The following is a 13,954-nucleotide window of genomic DNA, read 5'->3' on the forward strand; positions in this document are numbered from 1 at the left end:
GGCAGGGCACCGACTTCTCCCATAAACTGGAAATATCTCTGAGACACAGTCTTGCAAAATTATAGCCAGGAAAACATAGCGACTGACATGGAGTTCATATAACAACTGCCCACCCATTTCATTATTTCACAAATGTGTGATTCGTGCTTGTGAGCTGTCACTGTTAACATTTCCATCTGTCTCAATATTGCTTCTATTCTTAGTTGGTATGTGATAGATGTAGGTGTATGAAAAGGATTTTTCCCCCCTCCTCCCTGTGTCATGAAACAAAATAAGTGGAAGCCACATACGTGTATCCACGCATTTCATGCAGGCTGCTAGAAATACAGGCACTTTCGTGGTGCTCCCATTACTAGAAGTAGAGGTGGAGTAAGAAGCATGTGCCTGTGGCCTCTCGGTGCTGCTGGAACATGTACTCAATGGGGAAAAACATAAATAAGTTAAAATCTAACCGCAAAAAGACAATATTGCTTTGATCTTCTTTTGAACATGCAGTTTGAGAGACCTATTTTCCTAGTCATGTAAGTATGGGAGTAATTTTACTTATCACGTAATCCTAATTGATCTTTTCCTGAGGCAATCTCAAAGGGAAAATAGCCGTGACGTGCTTCCTTGTTCAAAGGATCGAGTCCTCGGCTGTGGAGATATTTCCAAAGCTGGAGCTTTCAAGGTACTCATCGCTTGGACAAATAGGAAAATCCTTGCATAACATAAGCAAAACCTGCGTTTCTCAATACCTGAATGCCAAAACCAAATTCGATGGGCTACCTGTAGATGTGAACAGACATTTCACAACAGCCTCCAGCAAACGCGAAATCTGGCTCCAGTCTATCCCTGTTGTCATTTGAACTTCTTGGCAGAGCGCAAACTCTTGTAGTCTCCTGATGAAAAATGTCTTTTGAAGTTGCTGATGGATGTGGCTGACTCTCACGCCTGGCACAGCTCGGTGCTTCCCAGGGAAGCTGGGATTAGCCAGGCCTGGTCTATGGCGTAAGCGGGGCTGTGGGGGTTGGCCCCTGCTCCTCCAGGCTAGCGGGAGCCTCCCAGACGGGCCATTTGCCACAGAGCCAACTCTGCTCTCGGTAAGTGGTTTCCCCACAGTCCCAGGCTGTTGTACGGTCTCCCGTGGGGAATATTAGTGGTGGGACCATAATGGACCAAAGTCTTGCCAGAAGTGGCCAAGTATATACTTTCTCTTCCCCCCACCTTTTTGTGGTCTGGTCTGTTGGTCTTTTTTTTTTTTCCTTCCCAAAAATAGCACACAAACCCCCAATTTAACAAGCGTAAACCGTTCGCTCTGGCCTCCAATTTATTTTGACATTTGGCAAGAATGATTACGCAACACGTTCATTAAGTCATAACATTTTCGCTACTTTCCCATTTCAGATCCTTATTGACTGTAGCACATGCGAAAATAATGAACTTATTTATTCTCCAAATGGACAGTAGACCTCAAATCTCCCAAGGAGATGCATTGTTTACGGATGCAATGTATGCAGAGACTTTTAAAGCCCTGGGTCTCACCTGGCTGTAAAAAAATATATTAATTTCTGAAAGAGTTGAGGGGAGGTTTATAATCCACTGAAATGTTTATAAGGTTCTGCAGCTAAGGAGATCTCATCAGACAAGTTGTTTCCTTTTTCACGAACAGAGCCCCTTCCTCCTGACAAGCCTTTGTGGGACTTGGGAATAATACACTGAACAGTGACGGTAATAGATAATTAGACGGACAAGCTAAAAGCAATATGAAAGGGGGCTGGTAACACCAGGATTACAGAAGGTGTGTGGGCATTTTGACATCCAGAAAACATTATAGATCTGGTCTCAGCTACCTCAGTCTCATGATGATAATTAAGAAATGTGGGTGTAGAAAAGCTCTTCGCATGGTGTGGTTGGATTATTGCTGCAGTTCAAAACACAATTGGCACAGACACCCACATTGGACATGATTGCCCTTTGATGAGGCAGATACTGACTTTTTAAAGCTGACATACGTAAAATTATGCCTAAAGTTTATGAGGCCACACGCTTCTGACTAGACTCCATTATTACAACAAATGGTAAAATACAAGCTGAAACAGTTTAAAAAAAAACCCAACAAAACTTGAGGCATGTTGAGGAGGAGGGCACCCTGGCAGTGGGAAGGCTTCAGGGTTAACCCTTCTCGCATCTCTTTGGCAAGATTAGAAGAGCATGAGCAGCATCCACAGGGTTTGCTTTGTCTTCATGGCCATGCAGCCTCTTTAAAGACAGAGTGGAGGGAAGACCAGCGAGGCTGGTTCCTCGCCTGCTTCTATTAATAACCCACAGACAGTTGAGTCTAGTTCTTACACAGCTTTTGTGTTGTATGGCAGATCTTCCCAGTTCTTTTGCCTCTGTTTGTTTATCAGCAATACAGAGGTGTTACCCAACTTCCCTCTGAGCACTCAGTAAAGTGAAAAATAACATAGATTATGTATATATATATATATATATGTATATATTTAAGTTTCTCTATAAGTAGAATTTTTTTAAGAAACACTTGTGAATGGTAAGGGAAGGATAGATGCTGTCTAGATGGAGACTGCTCATGCCTAAAACATAACAATACAGCTTAATGTACTCACTCTTGCAGTGTTTTATTCTAATATTAGAGACACTAAACCTATAGACATGTGGAAGTGTCAAAGTACCAACTTCAGGCTTGATCCTGCATTCAAGTTTATTTATTCTTTTGCATGTTTGACGCCTTCAAACAACAGCAATGGCAGAAGGTTGTGTGGTGGCCCAGTGGTCATTCTGTATTTATCACAGCTCATGTTCACGTTTTCCCCGAGGAACCAGAAAAGGCCACGTGTTGACAAGGTAGACAGACTTGCAAAAGTATTTGACATTTCAACATCATCTTTTTTCCCAATATTTTCAACACAAACTCAGTTCTCTATTGTTTTACAGTGTTCAAAGAGGCTTTCAGTATTTCCCTCTAAAGCTATTGTCAAAAGTCTGACAATGACATTTGATGAAATATTCAGATTCAAAACAAAATATATCATGAAAAGACAATGGATTTCAGGGAAACAGGTGGTTACCAAAAGAAAAGGAGGAGAAAAAAAAAAGGCAGATGATTTCTGATAGCAAATACCTTTTGAAACCTGACTAACTCTACTGAGAATGCGAGAGACAGTGAGAGTCATGAGGGGTCAAGAGACTGGAGCAGCTTAGGCGCTTAATTGGGTCTGTCGAATACATGTTCATTCACATCTGCCAAAAGTTTATAAAACCATCTGAGAGGATATTTGGCTGAATTTTGTAAACAGATACCTGATAAAATAGTATTGGCCAGGAAAACAGCCCTAGGAAGTTTTTCAGAATGGCTACATTTTGAGTTTGGAATTTTCCAGTGGATGATGATGCATCTCAAATGTATTTTGCTTCCGTATATGTCACTTGCTGTAGCTTGAAGTGTGATACCCCTTGTTCTATTGCTGAAAATGTATTGCATCAGAGAAAAAAATAAATCTATTGGTTATAGAAAGAGTCATCCACGCAAGGAGTGGATCTCTCAGTATTTCCCATATGAATCTCTTTTTGTGTCCCAAATTTGGTTTATTGGCTAAGTTATTCTAAGTTCTTATACCACAGGCATCATTCATCATGGTATTTGAACACCTTTCTAAGTGACATGACTAATATCTGTCACATGTTTTGCTCTCATCCTTTTCCGAGGGAACAAGCACTTGAAGTCTTGGGTTTTTCTTTTTCTTTTTTTTTCTTTTTCTTTTCCTTTTTTTTTTCTTTTATTGTGAATAAGTCTTTCACAAAGACCTTGGTGGTGCAAGCGATAAGAGTTTAATCATAGATTCACCTGATTCTTCTCTTTCTTTGTGGTATTCGCTCCTACATCAGCAGTCGGTCACTCTATCCACCATCTATTCCCCAGGCAGATCTGATTCTCCTGCTTTTTCCGCCCACCACCTGTTGTTTTCCTTTTCCCAAATCCTTCACCTAGACTCAGTCATCAGCTGCCCAAGTGTGGTCACAGCCCAGGATACCCACTGCTTTTCTTGCTTCTTTTTTTTGAGCTCATCAGAAACCCAAATGTGTGCAACTTCAAAGGGGCTTTTAATCCCCAGTTGACCACCTTTGTCACTAAATAGTTATTTTTATCATCTGCTTTCCCATCAAAGATTTCCTTCAGCGTTCCCTAAAGAAAATTCTGCTGGCTCCCAAATTTTAAGCAAACTGAAATATCTGACAAGAAGGCTAAGCCCTTTTTAAGGCAAAGCTCGCAAGTTCATTTGAAATGGCCAGAATTTCATATTTATTTATCAGTAGGGATTTTCCAGACAAAGCGGGGAGGAAACTCAGGCTAACAGAAGGCATACACTTCAGGGCAGGAGGAAAGCCAAAGATGATGGACCTTTCAAAACTGTTCTTTTTGGTCTGTACCACCCCCTGGCACATCAACCAGTCCAAGAGCAATAGGTGAAGACCAAAGCAGTGTGCTGACTCGCTTCCTTGAGCACCAGAGGCCATTTCACCAGCTGCTGCTTGTGTGTGACAGCTGCCTGGGGCTTCAGCAGCAGCAGAACTTCCCGGCTCGCCTCTGCCAGGACTGTAAACACAACGATGATGAGGATGGTGATCATTATGATGATGTGCATTATGCCAGAAATTGAAGACTTGGGCAGACTTCAGTGCCTCGACCCCCAGGACATATTGGGGATGATGCATCCACAAAGCCAAGTCTCATTTGGATCGGTTCGTCTTTTTATCTCTCTCAGTTTAGGTTTCCAATGTGACTTGCAGCCTGGGGTAACCACCAAGATCCCATGCATGGGATCAGCCATCCCCACAAAGCCAAGAATTGCCTTCAGCTCATGGAGCTAATTACAGGTGGACATTAATACCTCCCTGCACAGCCATAGCCTCCTGCTCGCCCTCACTGCAGACCTGTACCGGTAATGAACCTTGTGCTGTTCCCACAGCCAGAGAAATGGAGATAAGAGAGCTGGGGGACTGTACAAGAAGGTGTTTTAGAGGGTGCAAAGTCTCTGATCTGAACAACCATGAGGAAAAGGTGGGGAAGACGTAGAGACCCTGAAGAGGAGGTGGGTTGTGTGGTGTGAGGGAAGTAGCCCCAGTTAATTTTCCTTTATCCATTCTCATAGGCAGTGTCACCTCTTGCCAGGGCACAGACCAGGTGGAGGTAACATAGGTAGGGAACTGACAGGGAAGGAAAATTGTAGGGTTATATGGTTCCAACATGTACAGAAGGGATGTGCTTTAGGTACCTGAGAATACTCCCAAAGCCCTATTTATTATACCAATGCAAAAAAAAAGTGACGGAATGCTGTTAGCATTTGTCTGAGGTTATTTTTAAAGGTTTATTTTTAAAGAATGATTTTAACATACCTCTTGTCGCGGTTGAGACGGACAAATGACATGGACCAAGTTCTTTCAAGATGAAAGTAATAGGTGCCATTTATTGCTACAAGTGCATTTTTATACAATTCTGCCAGTTCATGTGTCTTTTCATTATTGGTTACAAGTTACAGCACTAACATCTCATTGGTTAATTTTGCTATCATCCATGTTATTCTTCTATCCTCTTCTCTCTCACGGGTACATCTCTCCTCTCTCATGGGTACAACTCCATATCTCCGGATACTCCTTTACTCCTATCCTTCTCAAGGGTAAATCTTAATATCTTCAAGGCTGATCTCTACTCCCATATTTTCTGTCAAGGATTCCACAGACCCGCTGCAGTTTCCCAGAACCTCTCTCTTTGGGAAATGGGGAGAGACAGAAAGCAGTAGACCAGAAAGCAGCCCAGCTCAGGACCCTCCAATGTGCTTACACAGACACTTTAAACCAGCGTAAATGCCCATCCTTGACCCTGCTGGGTTAGCCCTGACCTGGAGCACCGGGCTCACTGGTTGTGTGGCTGGAGGGGACCCCACAGAGCTCCAGGGGTCCTTGCTCTGCCAGCAAGGAGGTGTGGGAGCCCTGGGAGATGATGGGTGATCAGAAATTATGGATGGCATCGGAGCCCCAGGCTGGCCCACGCCAGGGGAGCAAACAGATAGCAGTGCCTGTCACCCAGCGTGGAGGAACACGGGATGAAAGGTCCATCTTCCCGGCAAGCAATCCCTCGTTCGTCTGCGTGCATGTCCCACCTGGCTGTGTCCAAAAGCTTGATGGGGGAAGCTGTCCGCCTCCTTCTGCGTCCGTGCTTTTTGTGGGATGTTAGTAAAGATCAATGGTTAGCTAAGAATCAATCGGCTAAATTCAGACGGAGGTCTAGGACTAGTTTGTCAAACAGACAGCGAGAATGTGTTTTTCGGACTCTTGTCTTTTGTTTGTTAGTACTCGGACTCAGGCTTTTTTTTTTCCCTGATTCTCTCTAAGCCCATCAGTACATGGAATTAACACAGTGTTAATTTACGGGGAGGATGATGGCCTGACAAAATCACAGCAGACCTCAAATGGGTACAATTTTCTGGCAGTTAACAGGACCTAAATTAAGAAACTAATCAGAAATAAGCCTCTAAATTATACCGGTTCTTATTTACTTTCTTTTATCTTGAAACAACTTCTTAAAAGAATATTTTTAACAGATCTTTTAAACATTTCTAGTAAGAGGCAATAGACAAAATGTCATAATTTCCATATGAAGGAGTTTCTCTCAGTGCAATTCCTATTTAAAAAGCCATTTTACCCTAATATGGTCCCAGAGTCTAAGTAACGTATGCTGTCGCAATGACTTTTGCATCAAAACAATTTTTCTGTTTCATATCTGAGAAAAAATGTTGAATATTTAAATTCCATATCCTTTTTGATCTTAATTCCCATCACAGAAGAGCTCTTCAGGCCTCATCAATGTGCTCTAGGTGCAATATCAGAGTGTATTTTTTCACATTATGAGATCTAACCCAAATTAAGAAACCAAAGGAGAAGAAACTATACATGCCTGGAAGGGAAAGAGACTCTGCTTGGAGCGCATAGCAGGGTAAAGCATCAAACAGAAACATAATGGAAGTCTAAAATAATGGTTTAAACACTTAGCTGCAGAGTCCTTGCTGAAAATCTAGCACTGAGCTCTCTTCTGACTTAAATACTTTGCATTCCTGTTTACTTCAGTGGTGTTTATATTCAAATAAGTAAAGGCACTACAAGGCCATACGGTGCAACTATGGGCTGCAATAAATTATAGCAGATTAAATAGGGCAACTAATGAAATACAAAGAGGTGTTTAAGCCACCACTCCCTTGTAAGCATTATGTTTCAGCTGTGTAAACTACATGAAAAATAAACAGTGTCCAGGAAATTAATGTAGATAATGTTGTTTATGAATTTACACTCCAATGGCACAAGTCCTGAACCACCAAGACCTCATGTCTCGCAAAAGCCAGGGGTGGATTTTACTTCAGTAGTATTTGAGTCGCATCCAGCCCTAAAAATAGAGGGACTTGGGGCACATTGGGTAGAAGGAAAAGAGAGGAGCCAGCACCCCGTTCCTTGCACAGGATGACTTCTTCCTACGACAGAGAAATCAATATGTTTTCCCATTTGAGAAATGGTATAGGACTTGAGGAAAGTTATTTTGAAATATCTTAAAATTTGTATTGATTTTCTGAATCAATATTTCAGAATTTTGAATTCCAGAGTAGCTATACATCCTCCTCATGTTTCGTTCCCATCTCTCCACATCTATAAATGATAGTCCAAGCAGGTCACGTGCTGCAGAGAGAGAACTGGCTGGACATCCAATTACTCCCCTACTGTACTTACAAGGAGGAAAATAATATTTTAATAGGAGTACCACAAATATATACACCGGTACCAGTTACTATTTAAAGCAATTCTGCACTGCAGGTCAATTAAATCATTTCGTCTGGCCAGTGCAGAGAAAGAAAGGTCCCAGTGCAAATCTCGCTCCCTGGGGCTGGGCTGGGTGTTACGGTGGAAGGAAAGAGGGAGCAGGGACAGCAACCTCTTTGTTGGGGTTTCTTGTGGTGCATTAATGCACCCCTGGGACTGGGTGAGCACATAACATGATGGTGGCCCAAATCTCGACTCTTTTGCTTGCGCACTGCCCGGCGCCTACTTTGCTGTGGATAAATAGACCATCCCTTTTATCCGGACAAGTGAAAACTGCTGGACTGACACATGGCTGCCTATTAATCTCCAAAGTGGAATGTAGTAGTGTTTATACACAACGTGGTTCCAGTCGTTAAATTAGCAGAAGATTAACAATCCCAAGAGTTCAATAAACAGAAAAGACAGCAAACAAATGAAATGTGTTAGTCAAGGGGAATTTTGGCTTTAATGCGACTAATCTGGTCCTTGTTTCTTGAGCCACAAGTCACAGTAACTGCAGGACGAGAATATAAAGTGGTCTGGGTTTCATTTTGAGGACTTTATTTAATTTTTATTGACGCACTGATAATTTTACTTTGCAATTAACAAAAATATCTACTGTTCCTCAGATACTTCTCTCTTTAACACTTTAGGTGGTTAAGATGGAAAATGTTTTGAACTCTAGAGTTGCTTCTTAGGTAGAATAACTCGATACCTTATTAAAAAAGATATATTGAATTCATCTTTAAACATATCAGTCTGTTAAAAATATTGACGTGGCTGTGCTTTAAAGAGGGATGAAGCCAAAGCACCTCAGCCTCTTTGGGATGATGAAGATAGCTATTGAAGTGCAGCAAAAGATGCCTTAATATGAAAGTAGCGCAGGGCAAGAGAGCTAGAAGAACTATTTCATGTTTACACATGCTTTTCATTCCCAAGGATCTCCACGTACCCGGGGAGGATCCCTCCTGCCAGCTCCAGGGTGGAGCGATGGGCACCCCAGCACCGAGCACCCGTCCTCCATCTCCCCTCCCCGGCTGTTTGCTTTAGATCTCTTATCACCCATCACCCTCTGGGCAATATCTGAGCAGCCCACACCTGGCGAATGGAGTGCTTGAGCTTGATGTCAGAGGAAGTTTTAGTTGCTTAAATGGAAATAAACTACAAAGGAGCATTCACAGGGCTGCAAACCTGGGGTTTTGGGGGCTTGCTTATTTTTAGGACATGCCCAGAATAAACTCTCTGTGGTTATGCACTGAGAAGGATTTGCTTAGGCACCTACCTACTGTCAGCGTGGACAAGATGCCTGGCTAAGTTTATTAAACCCATGTAATCTGATCCCTTTAAATATTAAAAATAATCCACTGTATTGCATCTAATTGAAACCCACTGAATACTTAGAGGAAAGGAGAGATGAGCCAATCCCAACACCTTTCACCCACAAGTGCACCAACAGTTTTCTGATCTTCGTTAATCATAGAGCTCCAATGGCTGGATTCATCACAGGAGTGCATCTCCAGCCATCTAATCTCTCCGCACTAGGCTCGGGTTTCCCCCGTCCCGAGGAATCACACACAACCTCTTTGGGGGAGAGGGGATTTTCTTTTCCCTTCCCACGTCTGCGACTCACTCGGAGCCTGCTTTTTTGGTTATTGTTTCATGCTCTTTTTCTGTCGGCTGCAATGGCTGTGCCTTTGTTAGGGGGGAGGTCAGGGGCAAGCGGGGAAGGGCTTGGGCACCGCACACCAGACACCCGGTACACTGGATACTCTCAGGCACAACCCAGGTACTTTGCTCTTTGCCCAGGCGCCGGGTGTTTAGTGCCTCCGAAACAACAGCAGTACTGCAGAGACACTTGTGAGATGAATTCCCAGGTTTAGTGAGTGTCGGAGCATCAGGGAATGAGAAAACCAACTTTTAATTTTGCTGCTGGGTCAGACTTATTCTTTCTTTTTTGTGGTTCTTGCCCTTTTGGCTGTGCTGCCATCCTCGGCAGCTGCCCTCCACCCCTCAGTGCAGGGGTGAGTTATCCTCCTAGCTACTCCCAGCCCTTCTACACAGGAATTCTGTGCCTGGTTTAGGAGTTGTGCTGTCCAAATAGCATGTGGGGTTCCTGCAAAGCCTTAGAAAGGGAACCCTAGATATTTGGGGGAAGGCTGTCAGACCCTGCCTTGCACCAGCCAGGGCCAAAACCCATAACTGCTGTTCCCTAGAGCGTTCGGTCCCTTCTCAGCAGCCCTTGCAGGGCTCACACTTACATCCCAGCATCGTCTAGCAGCCACCTTGTGCCTGTACCTGTCTCCTTGCTCATCACCTGTGTTCTCCACCAGCACGTACGTGGTGTTGGTTAGCTGTCACATATGGTGACATAGCCTGGGTAAGCGCTCACACGCATTTGGATGGGCAGCAGTGTGTGTGTGTTCATCACCCGATGTATGTGGTAATTGTCACGTATGACTCATTTTCCATTTCTATGACAGTTGATGCCAGCAGAGACAACTACATGAGCGGTGGCAAGGAACAAACACAGAAGGGGCATGCTCACTAAACAAGTACGTTCATGAGCAGCTTAATGAATTTACATGTGATAGACACATGCATTTCCTCGTTTGCAAAAGGCTAATTGCACCTACCACAGAGCTCTGTTATAGAAGCGGTTTCATGCACGTAAATTGTGCTGAAATCCCTGACTAGAAGCCATGGGACAAGATCCAGGGTACGGATACCCCCATGTGACAGAAAGCTGGCGTACCCCTAGCAGACATGAGAAGAGACCAATTATTTTAATTGTTTGTTGGAGTTTAAAATTCATTTTTGCTGTAGCTGCAGGGTGATGATTCTGAGCTATTAGGTGAGATTTTCTTCAGCAAAAATATTGTGGTTTCGGTGCCTGTGGTTGGAAGGGTAGGTTTCATTGTTTTGTCCTGTATGCATGCACCCTACAGACCATGTCTAATGGAAAGATCTCTGGGTTCGTATTCCCATCTTTGCTGTTTCATATAATACTGTCCCTGCTAAAATGAGGCCGAAAGGCCTCTCGGCGGACGTTATTCACTGAAGATGAGATTATGCTCGATATTAAGAGCAAGTACCCTGTGCTATTTAAGGCATGGGGTATAGTCTGGCCACCCAGCGAGCTCCTTGCAGAGCAGAACCACAGCAACTCTGTGGGCTGGATGCAAGTTAAACCTCGATGCTGTGAGATCCAAGTGGTACCAACCCCAGGGCATTAACACACAATGCAGACGCCCAGGAGAGATTTGGGTTCGGTCCTTGAAGATGCTGAGGGTTTTCTAGTCCCGTTGATGTTAGTGTGGAGCACCAATGGCTCTGCTGTGTGTGCTGCCATCGCTGAATCACCCGAGAGTGGCGTCACAGCCCAGTCATCTTCTTACAAATGCGACGTGCCGCTGCAACCTCCAGTTGTGTTTATAATCCATTGCAATTTTTAGCATTACTTGAGTTGGAAAAGTTTATTTCCATGAACTTTCCAGCCCTTTAATGTGAAAAAATAGCAAAGATAGGTAACTAGGAAACATGAATAAACATAATTAAACATAAAATGCTTGTAGTGATATAAGAACTGACCTCAGCCAATTAAAAGTATTAATAGAAAAACTACTCTAGTGTCAAAACCTGAGTACATCAACAGCATTCTCATTTGTGTAATCAGGATTAGTTTATATTTCCTGACAACCAAGTGAGAGGCAGTCCAAATTATGGCTTCTTGACCTTTTTCTCATTCAAAACCAGGTTGAGATACTACGTGAATAAAATGTGGAGTGTAACGATACATTTGTGGGGGGAGACTGAATCACCAGTTCTGTATTGACTAACTATGGACCTTTAAAGAATGTTACTCTTTTCAAATATTGACTTTTTATTGCTTCTCTTACAATTGCGATGGGGGAATTTAAGAGCCCTACAAACTACTTTATCATATAATTAGTTTATCAGTAAATTTGGACCTCGTACATCAATCACTATAATGCATAACCTCCACCGAGACAGAAACCAGATGTGCGTGCTTCTGCTTTGTTCTTTATAGTATCTACAGCATCATTAGTGCCTGTGCTACAGTTTAAATTGAATTCAGCAAAAAGCAATGGTCTTACCCCCCTGCAAGCAATCTGATATTACTGCAGGGATAAATCAACATTATGTTGATTGACAACTCATGCTCAAACTATTTCTTACTCCTTTCCTGCTGCTGTATGGAAAAGGGTGAAGCGTGATTTGCGTATGCAAAATAAGAATTTTAGCTAGCTAGGTACCAGAAAAAGATACTGGATTTCAAGGGGAATGCTGTGAGTCGGGCATCTGCCTGGAAATCCGATGGGATCATTGTGTCCTACCTATCCCACAAATTTCGAAGGCAAGGGTACTTGTGTCCCTCCAAACTTACAGTACGTCTTGTGGACAAAGGAGCAGAGCTCTGACCAGGGCAGGGTCCCCATGTGATTTCTGTCTGTTGCTTCACGAACTAGTACTTTGTGGGTCCAATCATTTGGTGCTCATTCATACAAAATTCTCCTTGAAGTCAGGATCTGATTGAAAAATAAGGAGCTCAGCTTGTATGCGCATTAAAAATCAAAATGGATCATTATTTACACTACTTTTTCATTTTCCCAGTAATCAAGCACTGGTTGGTAATAATCCCCAAAAGGCTGATTATACTGGCAAGAAACAGCAGCTCTCTGACCACACATCTTCTCCAGGAAAATCTCTACACCGGAGCAAAAGGCAGTGTGTTTGTAGCACAGCAAAATGGGAATTTCCGCACATGGTTGCCTGGAATTGATGGTTCTGACGTTCTTAGCAGAGCTGAGCTGAAAGCGCGTACCACAGAGTGAGGACTTGTCAGGCAGTCCGTAATATGCTTCCTTTCCAAAATTAAAAAACTTGTTCTGATTGCAAACAGCTTTTTTTTCAGAATATCTGCCTTCTCCTTCATTCCTGAGAACAAGCCAGCAGATGCTTTGGTGTCTCTAAAGCACGATACTCCCTGCTGCTCATCTGCATGTCTAGTGTACCAGGAGAAGAGTCCTTCCTCCAGGAATAACATGTGTATAATGTATTACATTACAGCTAATTAAAGTAGCCTCTGCTGCTGCTGTTAAACCTGACTCATAGATCATCCAAATATTTGCAGGCATTGTCTTATGGACACAGAATATTAAAAATGTGCTCTCTTATCACTATGCAAAAGAGCTGCTGAAAACATGCTGGTGGAATCAGGGACCCACACTAATACGGTCATACCTGGAAAGCTGAGTGGTATCGTAGAGAGAAGTCCAAAATGGTAACATAAAATGCACACATTAACTTAGCAAGTTCCATTTACGATCGCCGTGTTTGAAATCACACTCAAACATGCACCTGGCAGTATTGCTGAGTGACATAAGGTTATGCCAGTATATTAGAGTGGGAAAAGAAATGGCTCATATGTTCCTAATGGCAGAATTTGAATAATACAGAAATAGCCAAACAGGAGCTGGGCTGAAGAGCTACCTTTGTTAGCAACTATATCAGCCAGCAAGACCTGGGTGGGATTCCTCAGGCCCAGGCTGTTAACAAGGACTTTGAAAAACTGTATCCTTTCTTGTAAGTTGAATAGATTTAGACTGGAGATGACTGGGACAAAAGAGGTGGAACTGTCTTCACAGCTCAGTGACACTTTTCATTCAGACACACAAAACCAAACCCCCAAGTGCAAGAAGGATGGTAATGTGGTACTTGAACATGGTTTTTAAAGAAGTTCTTAAAGCTGCAAAGGATATTAACCACCAGGATTGTTTCCCTTAATATATATTAAAAGCTGTTTTATATGGAAGGCCTTAGGTGTACTCAAATTTCAAACGCCTGGGATATTTTATTACTTTACTGATCTAATAAATGCAGGTGTTTCATAGCAAAAGCACACAGGCAATCAGACTGTCTGAAGGCAGCAATGAGTTGCACACGTTTCTTCTAGTATAAATAAATGGCCACGAGCGCACTGAAGCGGATGGGCCTTTGGCATTAATTGCAATTAGATGACAGTCGGGCTTTAAGGTGTAGAAAATATACTTGTTTTAACTGATTCATAAAAGAGATGGGGTATCTTCTGAAA

Source organism: Nesoenas mayeri, assembly GCF_963082525.1.
Source record: "Nesoenas mayeri genome assembly, chromosome: 5".
NCBI classification, from domain to species: domain Eukaryota; kingdom Metazoa; phylum Chordata; class Aves; order Columbiformes; family Columbidae; genus Nesoenas; species Nesoenas mayeri.